Source organism: Eptesicus fuscus, chromosome 3 (genome assembly GCF_027574615.1).
Source record: "Eptesicus fuscus isolate TK198812 chromosome 3, DD_ASM_mEF_20220401, whole genome shotgun sequence".
Classification (NCBI taxonomy): domain Eukaryota; kingdom Metazoa; phylum Chordata; class Mammalia; order Chiroptera; family Vespertilionidae; genus Eptesicus; species Eptesicus fuscus.
Genome location: NC_072475.1, coordinates 97462403 through 97476356, shown reverse-complemented (window position 1 = coordinate 97476356; position 13954 = coordinate 97462403). Strand labels below are relative to the sequence as shown.

The window sequence follows — 13954 nt, the reverse complement described above, 5'->3', positions numbered from 1 at the left end:
ACAAATACATCTGAGAGATCTGTTCATTGAAACATTTAAAGGTGGGCAAGTGGGAGCAAAGTTGGAAGGCGAGAAGGGAGGAGAATTCAAAGGAGCCAAGGATGCTCAGTCTGGAGAGGGGAGGATTAGGTTGTGACTGGCACTCCCTTCAGCAGGAGGAACAAAGAGATTTAGTAAGCATTCCTGCAGGAGTGGGCAGTAGGAGCTGCAGCTGAGCCCAGTGACCTTGGCAGGGTCAAAGCACAGGGGTGTGGCCAATGTTGTCTGGCAATTGACATTCTAAGCTAAGGCACTTGGCTGCCTTCCTTTAATTTCCAAGAGCTCCTCTCCCCTCACCCTTCATGTCCAGTTGGATAGCACATTATCTGCAAACCCAAGAAATGGTACTACTACGGGTCACAAAACTAGCCTCAGCAAATTCAAGAAGACTGAAATTATAGCAAGTACATTTTCTGACCACAATACATTGAAATTAGAAATCCACTGCAGAAACAAAGAAACCCACAAACATATGGATATTAAACAACATACTACTAAAAAATGACTGGGTCAAAGAAGAAATAAAAGGTGAGATCAAAAGATATCCTATGTAATAAAAGCCTAATATGCTAAGTGTCCGACCATTGTTTGACCAGTCGCTATGATGTGCACTGACCACCAGGGGGCAGATACTCTAACTGGTATGTTAGCTTGCTGCTGGGGTCTGGCTGATCAGGACTGGGTGATATGTGCCACACATGCCCTGGAACCCTCCTGCAGTCCCTTCCCGGCCCTGATCATGCACTGGCGAGGTCCCTCGGCCTGGCCTGCGCCCTCTCTCAATCTGGGACCCCTTGGTCCGATCCCCATAGACCAGGCTGAGGGACCCCACCGGAGCATGAATGCTAGAGAGTATAGAGATAAATGAGATAAATAGGACATATCAAAACTTCTGGAATGCAGTGAAAGCAATAATAAAAGGGCAGTTTATATCATTAAAGCTCTATCTCAAGAAACAAAACAAAACAAAAAAAATCCCAAGTAAACAACTTCACAGTTACAACTTACAGAATTAGATAAAGATCAAAAGCAGTGCACAACATTAGAAGAAAGGAAATAAAAAAAAATTAGAATAGAATAAAATAGAGAACAGAAAGAATATACAAAAATATAATACAACAAAGAGCTGGTACTTTGAAAAGATTAAGAAAATTTACAACCCCTGGCTAGATTCAGTAAAAAAAAAAAAAAGAAAATACTCAGATTAACAAAATCAAAGATAAGTTACCACAAACATCACAAAAATACAGAGGATCATACAAGAACACTATGAAAGACTCTTCACCACAAAATTCAATAACCTAGATGAAATGGATACATTCCTAGGAATATATAATCTTTCTAGACTAAATCATTGAAAACTGAAAAATCTGTAAGTAGACTAATAAATATTCAGGAATTTGAAACAACAATCAAAAACCTCCCAAAAAATAAAAGTCCTGGACCATATGGCTTCACTGGTGAATTCTAGCAAACTTTCAAAGAATATTTGATACATATCCTTCTCAAACTCTCCCAAAAAACTGAAGAAGAAGCAATCCTTCCTAACACATTTTATGAGGTCAACATAATCTTCATACCGAAAACCTGACAAGGATAACACAAAAATAGAAAAGTACAGAGCACTATGTCTGGTGAATACAAGTGCAAAAATCCTAAACAAAATACTAGCAAGTCAAATACAACAATACATTTTAAAAAATGATGAAGTGGTGCACATTCCATGGTTCAACACATGCAAATGTATCAATGTTGTACCCCACAATAATACAACAAAGCATAAAAACCATGTGATTTTGGCCTGCGGCTCGGGCTGCGGCTCCCCCAGGGGCTGGTTCCCGCTGCAGGAGCCGCGGCGCCCAGAGGACACCGGAGTGACTGGCTGACCGGCCGTCCGCACCTGGAGCTGCCAGTCCAGCCAGGTCCGCCGGGCCCGGGACCTAGGACCCAGGTTCCCCCTTTGTGCCCCGCGCCCTTTGCTCCCCGGTCTTCATCCCGGAGATGCAGCCACTGCCCGCGTCCAGGGACAGGGCTGAAAACAGACGGAGTCATTTTTCAGAGTTAAAAGACGACCCAGACCCGATGGGGACTCCTGGTTCTGGAAGCAAAAGGACACCCGAGAAAGACCGACTTTCTGCAGAGATGCAGCTCTGGGTAACATCGCCAGAGACGCAGCGGCGAGGCTGGCAGCAAAACCGGCTGCCCGGGCAGAAGCAAGAGATACAGGCCTGAGAGAACTGGAACGACAGCAGAAAGAGCTGGACGAGAAATCTGACAAACAGCATGCTGAAAATTACACAAGACCTTCACCTTCATCTCGAAATTCTAAGTGGAAACGCATCCAGGGGAGGAAGCGGGGACACCGGCAGCTTAATAGATCCAGGCACCTCATTGTGTGAATTGCGGGAGTCTTTGTCTGAAGCGGAAGAAAAATACAAGAAAGCCATGGTTTCTAATGCACAGTTAGACAATGAGAGGAACAATTTGATCTACCAGGTAGATACCCTCAAGGATGCTATTGAAGAACAAGAGGAGCAGATGGCAGACTTTTGTAGAGAAAATGAAGAAAAATCAAAGGAGTTAGGCAGGCAGAAACATATGTGTAGTGTGCTGCAGCATAAAATGGATGAACTTAATTAAAGAAGGCCTCCAACGAAGAGATGCGCTTATGGAGAAGCATGGCTTAGTTATAATTCCCGACGGCGCTCCCAATGGCGATGTCAATCCTGAACCCGTGGTGGGAGCCGTCACTGTGGGGGCTCAGGAAGCTGCTCGGTCTTGGAGTCCGCAGGAGAGGGTCCTCTAGGTGTAAGGCTACGAAAACGTGCTGGAGAGAAGGAAGAGCTGCTGTCACAGGTTAGAAAACGGAAGCTGCAGTTAGAGGAGGAGCGGCAGAAGTGCTCCGGGGGCGACAGCACGGCGGCTGGTGACCTGGCCGGGCTGCAGAACGGCTGGGACTTGCAGATAAATGCAGAGAGATGGCTCATAGACAAATTAGTGAACACAAGATTAAGCTTTCAAAAGCAGGACAGGATATAACCACCTTGGAGCAAAGTATTAGAGAGACAGGTGCTGAGATAGAAAACTGCTGCTGAGAATGCTGAGAAAGTGGAAGATGAACTGAAAGCAGAAAAAAGGAAGCTACAACGAGAGTTACGAAGAGCACTGGACGAGACAGGAAGTGGAGATGACCAACAGCCACATGGCCAAGCGGCTGGGGAAGATGAAGGCCAACAGGACAGCACTTCTGGCCCAGCAATAGGGAGGCCCCCATCTACCTGGGAGTTCTGGGCCCCACCCAGAGGGACTGACTTCTGCCCATTGACAAACCCCTCTCAGTACTGTTTGAGTTTTGTCATTAATATAGCCACCTTTGTACTTTATAATTTATGAGAGAATGAAATAGGTTTGAATCTTCATGAATAAACACTTTGGATTTTGTTTGTAGTTTAATTCTAGACTAAGAACTGGTCCATGCTACTTTTATTTTGGTTTTTTATTTCTGTAATTTTAGCATCAAGTTTACTCACCATTTGCCCCCAGCTGCCTCAGTGACTGGGCACTCGGAGGCCTCGGCCCGGGCTTGGAGGACAGCGATTGTGAGTGCTCACTGAGCTACTTGCCGGAGACCTCAGAGAAAACGCAAGTGCCTTCTCCACAGTGCAGTTCCAACTTCAGTGATCTCCAGTGGTCAAAGACATGTACCCTCATGTCAGATAGCATTTATAGTTTAGTGAAAAAACAAGTTCACAGGTGGGGAATATATGTTTCACTAAAATGTATATGTTTAGAGGAAAAAGCTCTTTTTGTACAATATTTAAATTTATATAAGAAAATGTTAGGGAAAAGATATGGGGAGTGTATATAACACTTGCTTTATTGCATGGGGCAAGGAAATCCAAGGCCTAATACTCTTAAAGTAAGAAGAGGGTCCTTATTCTTCAACATCAAATGTGCTGTATCTTTTAAGGAATTTCATCTGCTGCTTCTTTGTGGAATGAAACCTCAGATAAACTCAACTTGGGGGGTGAGGGGGGGTACAGGTAGGTGGGACATCTGCCTGGAGAGTCTATTAAACATGCCCTTTGGCTGACAAAAAACAAACAAACAAAACAAAACAAAACCATGTGATCTTATCATTAGATGCAGAAAAAGCATTTGGTAAGATACCACATCCATTTATGATTAAAATAAGATAGGTATAGAAGGAAAGCACCTCAACATAATAGAGGCCATATATGATAAAATCTAAGCTAGTATTATACTCATGGTAAAAAAATGAAAGCATTTCCTCTAAAATCAGGAAGAGGACAAGGATGTTAACTCTCACCATTGTTATTGAACATAATTCTGGAAGTCCTAACCGAAGCAATTCCCATCAAAATTCCAATGACAATTTTTAAAGAAACGGCAAAAATACCTAAAAAGACCACAAATAGCAAAAGCAATCCTGAGGAAAACAATAAAGTTGGAGTTATCACACTACATGACTTCAAATAACACTACAGAGCAATGATAATCACAGCAGCATGGTTTTGGCAGAAAGCAGACACACAGATCAGTGGATCAGAATTGAGAGCCCAGAAATAAGATCACTTATATCTGTGTAAGTAATTTTTTGACAAAGAAACCAAAAACACACAATGAAGAAAAGAAAGCCTCTCCAATAAATGGTGCTGCGAAAGTTGGCAATCCAGATGCAAAAGAATGAAAGTAGACTACAATTTGTCCCCATGTACAAAAATTAATTCAAAATGGATCAGGCCTAAATAAAAGATCTGAAACAGTAAATTACATAGAAGAAAACATAGGTACTAAAATTATGGACCTTATCATTAGAGAAGATTTTATGAGTTCTACCCAAAAGGCAAGTAAAGGCAAACATAAGTGAATGGGACTATATGAAACTAAAAAGCTTCCACACAGCAAAAGAAACCACCAACAAAACAAAAGGCAAACAACAGAATATGAAAAGATATTTGCAAACAGCTTCAACAGGGGTTAATATTCAAAATACATAAAGAACTCATAAAACTCAACACCAAACAAATGAACAGTCCAATTAATAAATGGGCAGGAGCCCTAACCAGACATTTCTCCCAAGAAGGCATACAAAGACCATCAGATAAATGGACATTATTTTCATTACTTTTACACTATAACAATTCTGGTTCATGGTAATTATTATTGAATAGAAAAAAAAAAACACAATTTTGAACTAATAATACTTCTGTGGTCATTCTAACATCTCAACTATTTTAATTCTGCTTTCTGGTTGTTAGACTTGCAGCTAACCACAACAAGCAAGACTAATGCATTAATAAACTCAGAAATATAATGCCTTTGAATATTAAAAAAAGAAGGAAAAGATGTTCAACTTCACTAGCAATTAGGGAAATGCAAACCAAATGAGATACCACTTTACACCTGTTAGAATGGCAATTAGCATCAAGACAAGTAATAAGTGTTGGAGATATTCTGTAGAAAAAGGAATACAGATTCATTGCATGTGGGAATGTAAATTGGTACAGCTACAATGAAAATCTGTATGAAGGTTCCTCAAAAAATTAAGAACAGAGTTAACATATGACCCAGAAATCTCTCTTCTGGGAATCTACTCCCAAAATTTGAAACATTTATGCACAAAGATATATGCACCCCTATGTTTACTGCAGCATTATTCATGGTGGCCAAGACATGGAAACAACAAAAGTGTCCTTCAATAGGGGATTGGGGAAGGAAGATATGGCATACTACTCAGCCTTAAGAAAAGATGAAATAGTACCATTGCGACAACATAGATGGGTCTTGAGAGTATTATGTTAAGCAAAATAAGTCAGAAAAAGCTAAGAACCATATGACTTCACTCATACATGGCATATAAAACTGAAACTTATGAACACAAATAGCAGTGTGGTAGTTGCCAAAGGGAAGAGGATAGGAGATGAAGGGGGTCCTAATATATAGTGATGGGAGAAGATTGGACTTTGGGTGGTGGGCACACAAACCAGATCATTCATCATAGAAATATGCACTTGAAACCTATATAACCCTATTGATAAATATCACCCAAATAAATTTAATAAAATTTAAAAAATTAAAATAGAAAGCATACTTTAAGCATAAAATTTAACACTACAAATATAAACATCTAAAGCATAGTAAATTACCTCTTATTTAATTTTTGTAAGCAATTGAATGTATATGGAAAGAAGTAGGGTCAATGGTTTCTACTTGAATTACATGAAATACTAACTTAAAGGTAGAAATCTGAATAGTGAAGGTGAATTTATTTCTGTTACACTTGGGAAACATAACCATTCAAGTAATAATTCCAAGGGTTTTCCAGTTTTTTAAACAGGACAGCATTTGTCTAAATAACTTCAAAATTACTTAAAAACTGGGAAATAAAGCAGACACTGAAATCATCTTAACTCTATTTTATTGATTTGAACTATATATAATTGTTTGTATCTACTATAACAAACTTAAATGGTCTTAAAAAGAAAAGAGGAATATGTCTTATTCTTTTTATGTCATAATCTTGGACATAAACATTATGTAATATATTTTTAATTGAATTGAAACCAAACTTGTTCTTCCAATAACAGCAAAAACTAAAGTTCTATTATTTCTCTGGTCATACATATTTATGACACTGTAGAGGTTTCAGACTAGTGTCCATTAAATACATGAAAATCTGTAATAAAATTTTTCAAGCATTGAACAATATATTCCTCTACCTCACAGTCTTTATTTTTTGGCAATATAATCACTTTTTTTTTAAAAAAAAGTCTACATTATTTATCATGTATTTATCTCATTTGTCAATATAATCCTATCTAATAAAAGGGTAATATGCAAATTAACCATCACTCCATGACAAAATGGCAGTGCCCATGGCCACAAGATGGCGGCGCCCAGTCCTCTTAGCCCCGAGCCCCAGCGGAGTCCCCAAGTCTGCCCAGCAGTGGCAGTCCACGGTGTCTAGCTGGGAGGCACCCGCCCCACACACAGCAATCCCTGCCCAGAGGCGGCAGTCCGGGGTGTCCAGCTGGTTGCCCCCAAGCCGCGTGCCATCCGGGGCTAAGCAGGCAACGGGGTTTGGGGCTGGGGTGTCAGGCCGGCAGCGCAATGCACCCCCAATGCGCAATCTTCAGGCCAGGGAAGGCACCCACTGGGCTATCCGCAGCCAGGCTTAGATGGCAGCCTGGGCAGGGATCTCAGCCTGGCCAGGGCCCAAACCCCTCCAGCGGTGGCAGCCTGGGGTCTCAACCATTGAGTCACACCAACCAGGCAGATATGGAGGAATCTTAAATGTTTCTTTTTTTATAATATATATTTTATTGATTTTTTACAGAGAGGAAGGGAAAGGGATAGAGAGCTAGAAACATCTATGAGAAAGAAACATCGATCAACTGCCTCCTGCAAACTCCCGACTGGGTATGTGCCCCCAAACAAGGTACATGCCCTTGACCAGAATCAAACCTAGGACCCTTGAATCTGCAGGCCAGTGCTCCATCCACTGAGCCAAACCAGTTAGGACTGTCCAATATGCTAAAGAAAAAACCCTATCTAATCAAGAGGGAATATGCAAGGGAGGGCATTTGGGGGTGACCGGGGTGTCAGGGGAGGGCAGTTAGGCATCGATCAGGCTGGCAGGGGAGTGGATAGGGGGTGATCAGGCTGGCAGGCAGAGCGGTTAGGAGCAATCAGGAAGGCAGGCAGGCGAGTAGTTGGGAACCAGCAGTCCTAGATTGTGAAAGGGATGTCTGACTGCCTGTTTAGGCCCGAATTTCGTGCACCGGGCCTCTAGTAAAAATTTATAAAAAGCAAAATTAAAAGTAGAAATGTTTTATTAAAATGTCCACTAAAAAGAGATGGTGATTAAACATTTAAGCCCCAAACTATATGCTATTATGAATGGTTCTTATAAAAATTAATTTAAATATTTAAAATATACTTCATTATAGTAATTATTATTGAAATTATTGTGAGAAATAATAATAAGAATCTCTAGTTACTACCATGCCAAGACAATATTTATATTCTTAAGTATGTATATTTTCTGATAATTTTATACTTGGATAATTTTATTTTACATACATATTTTATCAATACTTTTTTAAAATATTTTTTATTGATTTCAGAGAAGGGAGAGGGGGAGAGAGAGATAGAAACATCAATGATGAGAAATAATTATTTATCAGTTGACTCCTCCACGCCTCACACTGGGGATTGAGCTCACAACCTAGACTTCTGCCCTGACCTGGAATTGAACCACAAACTCCTGGTTCATAGGTTGACACTCAACTACTGAGCCATGCCAGCCAGGCTTATTAATACTTTTAACATTGAGTTTTCATCAATTTATTTTCCTAAACACCAGAGACAAATTATTATTATTATTTTAAAAATCTTTATTGTTGAAAGTATTACAGATGTCCCCTTCCCCCCCCCCCCATTGCTTCCCTCCACCCAGTTCCTGCCCCGCTCTAGGCCTTCACTACCCTATTGTCTGTGTACATAGGTAATGAATAAATGCATATAAGATCTTTGATTAATCTCTTCCCAGCCCTCCTTCCCTCTGAGATTTGTCAGTCTGTTCCATGTTTCCATACCTCTGGCTCTATTTTATTCATCAGTTTCTTTTGTTCATTAAATTTCTTGTTCATTAATTTTAATATTTTAGATTCAATTGTTGATATATATGTATTTACTGCCATTTTATTGTTCATTTCTTCTTCTTCTTCTTCTTCTTCTTCTTCTTCTTCTTCTTCTTCTTCTTCTTCTTCTTCTTCCTCTTCTTCTAAGAATACCCTTCAACATTTCATGTAATACTGGTTTGGTGGGGATGAACTCCTTTAGCTTCCCCCCCCTCCCTTTTTTTTTTTTTTGTCTGTGAAGCTCTTTATTTGACTTTCAATTCTAAATGATAGGTTTGATGAGTAAGATAATCTTGGTTGTAGGTCCTTGATATTCATCACTTTGAATATTTCTTGCCACTCCCTTCTAGCCTGCATAGTTTCTGTTGAGAAATCAGCTGACAGTCATACGGGCATTCCCTTGTAGGTAACTAACTACTTTTTCTCTTGCCATTTTTCTTTGTTTTTAGCACTTGGCATTTTAATTATGATGTATTTTTGTGTGGGTCTCTTTGGGTTCCACTTGTTTGGAGCTCTCTGTGCTTCCTGGACTTGTAAGTCCATTTCTTTCACCAGGTAGGGGTAGTTTTCTGTCATTATTTCTTCAAATGGGTTTTCAATATCTTGCTCTCTCTCTTCTCCTTCTGGCATCCCCATAATGTGAATGTTGGTATGCTTGAAGTTGTCCCAGAGGCTCCTTACACTATCTTCATATTTTTTGATTCATTTTTCTTTTTGTTCTTCTGATTGGGTGTTTTTTTGTTTCCTCATATTCCAAATCATTGATTTGATTCTTGGAATCCTCTACACTACTATTGAATTCTTCTTTATTTCAGTTAGTAAATTATTCTTTATTCCAGTTAGTGTATGCTGACTGGTCCTTTTTCATGTCTTTGCCATGCTCACTAAGATCCTTGAAAGTCTCACTTAGTCCCTTGACACTCTCATTAAGACCCTTGAAGCTCTCATTAACATCCTTGAGTAACCTTATAACCATTGTTTTGAACTCTGTATCTAGTAGTTTGCTTGCTTCTATTTCTTTCATTTGTAACATGTTTCTTTGTTTCTACATTTTGGCTGCTTCCCTGTGTTTGTCTCTATGTATTACATAGAGCTTTTATCTCTCCTGGAATTGGTAGAGTGGCCTTGTGTATTAGGTGTCCTGTAGGGCCCAGTGTCTCAGTCTCCCCAGTCACCTGAGCTGGGAACTCTAGGTGCACCCCTGTGTGAGCTGTGTGCACAGTCTTGTTGTAGTTGAGCCTTGATTGCTGTTGGCATCACTGGGAGGAACTGACCTCCAGGCCAGTTGGCTGTGAGGACCAACTGTGTCTACAATGGAAGAGCTGATGTGCCGGAGACACCTCTATGGAACAGGATTTGCTTCAGTGGGGGCTTTGTAGATCACTGAGTCTGCCCCTTGAGTGTGTCACTCATGGATGTGTAGAGTTGTAATCTGGTATGGTCTGAAGCTGTCCACCAGGTGCACTTGTTCTGAGGATTCCCAGGTGGTGCAAAGTCAGCCACTGCCAGAGGCCACCCAGCATGAGATACAGAGAGATCTGCAGATGGTTGCTACTTGCATTGGGCTTAGAAGTGCCCAGAAAAGCCCCAGCTAAGAAGCAAGGCAGTTTGGTGCTAATGCCAGGTCTAGGGACTCTTATTGATAAGTTTGGGGCATGCTGAGCCAGATGCTACTTGTTTGAGTGATTTTAGAAATGTCTGAAGCTTGAGCTGGGACAGGTTACTTATATAGAAAAGCTGCTGAAAATTGGGTGTGGCAGGGTCTCAGGGAATCACCAGGGTGAAATGAACAGTGTGGGTAATGCTGATGGAAACTCAGATATGGCTGTCAGTAAGTTCTGCAACAGGAACAGTGACCCCTGTGGGCACCCCCAATCTGGGAGAAAGCTGCTCCTGAGTTCCTGCCCCAATGCCAGACAATCCAGTTCCGCCTCATATGTTCCTGGGATCCCCATAGCCACTGCCCAGCACTGGAGCTAAGAATAAGCAAGACTGTGTAAATTTGTGTGCTGGCCCTTTAAGAGGAACTGTCTGAGGCTCCAGCAAACTCCATGTCACTCAGCCACAATCCCCTTTGGTTTTTACACCAAGTTGAGTTAAGGGCATTTCTCTTCCCAGCCCTGGAACCCTGCACTGTGGGTCTGGTGTGGGTCTGGGACCCCTTGCTCCTCACAGGAGGCCTCTGTAGTTGTGATATCCCTTCCAATTAAAAAAAAAAAAGCCATGTGGGTTTCAGATCAGCCTGTTACTTGCCTCCACCCCTCCTATCAGTTTGATGTGCTATCTTCTTTACTTCTCTAGTTGTAGGACTTCCATTCAGCCAGATTTCAGGCAGCTCTGAATGATAGTAGTTCTGTATTTTAGTTGTAATCTTGATGTGCTTGTGGGATGCAGCGAGTACCTGCATTTACTTATTTACTTACACCAACATCTTGGTTCTCCAACAAATTACTTTTACTTAAAAATATTTTTTGGGTGTGTATTTAGTTTCCTTAGAATTATATATATATCAAGGCTTTTATTATCTAATTTCTCTCTTAAACTAAACATAAAATTGCCTCCAGGTTTTTTGCATTATTCCTAATGAGCTCTCCTAAAAAATTTAGAAAAATACATTTATTAAAACTCAAATGCCGGAAAGATAACCCAGAAAGCTATTTGTATCTCTGCCTAGATCGAAGAACTTTATGTAAGTGCAAAATGTTTTAAAGTATTTTGAGTCATTTTCTTAAATTTAAAAGAATTATGAAATATTTAAAATTAACATTATTATTAGCACATAGGTTGCAGAAATAACTGAACAGAAAAGGCAGTAAATATCCTTTAAGAATTTCTATGCTATAGGGCAACAGGGCACAGAGAAGAGTCCTACATGGGTTCAAATCATTGGCTGTCACTAGCTTTGTGACCTTTTGAAGTGCTATGTGTGGTAACATTGCAGTGAGATTTGTATGAAAATAATTCAATAGAAAATGTATTGATCCATGTTCCTGATAATATAAAACATCATTGTATTTGCTTCATCTACATTTTTCACTGTTTGGAATACCATAGGTAGATAACAAAACAAATATGCATACACAAGTAGATGTGATTTTATCAAAATATTACACATTAAAATTGCTTCGGTTATTACAACAAAGCAGCTAAATCCTTCAGTCTCAGCATTGAAAATCTTTCATGTTTGTAATGGGAATTTGAGACTCAAAGATTAGTATTTACTTGCCCTCATACAATATTTGAGTCATTGTAACATTTATGGTCTGCTGAAATAGATGAGACTCCTGCTCCTAGATAGCTTCTTAGACTATATGACAAGGCTTAAAGTGATGCTCATTTATAACCATGTAATTTAAAAGACTGTTAGAAGAAAAAAGCCTCATATTTTTTTTCCTGATAGAACTCAATGTCTTTTGGAAATCTTGTCAGTGATACAGTTGAATGACCCAACCACAGAAATGTGGAGAAATATTTTAATATCATAAAGAAGAAACTACTCAACTGTTTTACTGGAATATTTCATTTTAAAAACCAATGTGTGATAAGCCTCCTTACACATTCGGTATCTACAGACACATAATGCCTCCATTATGCATAATTGAATGCATAAAATTATTTCTGCAACATATACTCGAATCCAATGACAGTAATGACAACTTTTTGTTGGTTTTTATTTTTATTTTTTATTTTTTAAACATTTTAAAATTGATTTCAGAGAAGAAGGAAGAGGGAGAGATAGAAACAACAATAATTAGAAAGAATTACTAATTGGCTGCCTCCTGCATGCCCCACTCTGGGGATTGAGCCCGCAACCTGGGCATGTGCCTTGACTGGGAACCAAACCTTGACCTCCTGGTTCATAGGTCGATGCCCAATTACTGAGCCTCACTGGCCGGGCACTTTTGTTGGTCTTTAGACATTGCCTTATAGGACTTTTATTTACTGCTTAATTAAAATTATATGGTCTCTATATTTCATATACAGCAAAGAGTATGCTTTTTAAATTTAACAATGTTTTACCTAAAGATGGCTTGAGAATAGATACTTCTAATTAGAAATGTTATGAATAAAGAAAAAATTAAAATATTTGGGTAGGATTTACTAAAAATTGAGTGTAGGATCAAAACAAGTTAAGTAAACCTTCAAAATTTCTATTACATGATTCAAGTCAAAGTAGTAAAAATGTATTACTTGATTTAATGTAATAAGTAAATGTGTTAAAATATTCCAATAACAAACTTTAATAAGGATATCCATGATTCACCAGTTTCTTTGCATTCATAGAGAAAATATAATTATTCACTATTTTAAGGTAAAATAATTAAGGGCATGAGATGGATACTTGAAGAATCCTCCCTTCCTTTACAGCCTAACAGAAGAGATTGTTTTGTTGATTTAAGGTAAAACTCTCACATTAAGGTTTGCTTTAACATAATAGCATAAAATAATATAATAATATATAGTAAAATTCTATAAGTATAACATATTTTCTGATTCATAATTATGAACTTTTTCTAAAACAAAACTATTTTAATATTGCATTTTATTACTGCCAAAGCACTCACAGCACTAATAGTGTTTCTTCTTATTTATTACTCTCTCCCAGGACCCATTGCAGCAATAGGTATGGCATGGTGCCACCTACAAACAATGACCCTTAAATATCTATACACACACACACACAAACACTGAGTGGCCAGATTATTATGCGTTCAGAGATCATAATAATCTGGCCACTCTGTGTATATCCAAAACACAGGCAGGAATCTTCAAGTCACCCTAACACTTTCTTCTTTATCACACCCAATTCTAATCATACCCAAGTCTAGTGAATTTTACCTCCTAAGCACCTTTCAAATCCGTCCACTCTTTTTTGTTGTTGTTGTTAATCCACACTCAATGATATTTTTCCCATTAATTTTTTTAGAGAGTGAAAGGAAGGCTGGAGGGGGAGAGAGTGAGAGAGAGAAACATCAAAGTGAGAAAGACACATCGATGGGTTGCCTTCTGCACATGCCCCAACCAAGGCTGGGACCAGGCCTGCAACCCAGGTACATACCCCTGCCTGGGAATCAAACCCAGACAGGCCAACACTCCAACCATAGAGCCAAACCAGCCAGGGCTTCATCCACTCTTAATAAACCCTGTCATGACTACTGTAGTCAAAACTGGGCCATGACTATTGTTTCCTGGATGACTTGACCTCTACTCCAGCCCTTTACTAGACTTTTTGAATTATAAATGGTTAA

General features: G+C 39.4%; 1 pseudogene; it reads left to right on the top strand.

Annotated features, from left to right (window-relative positions):
• Positions 1–2121: 2121 nt before the first annotated feature.
• On the top strand, positions 2122–3383 carry LOC103295812 (leucine-rich repeat flightless-interacting protein 2-like; annotated as a pseudogene).
• The last annotated feature ends 10571 nt before the right edge of the window (positions 3384–13954 follow it).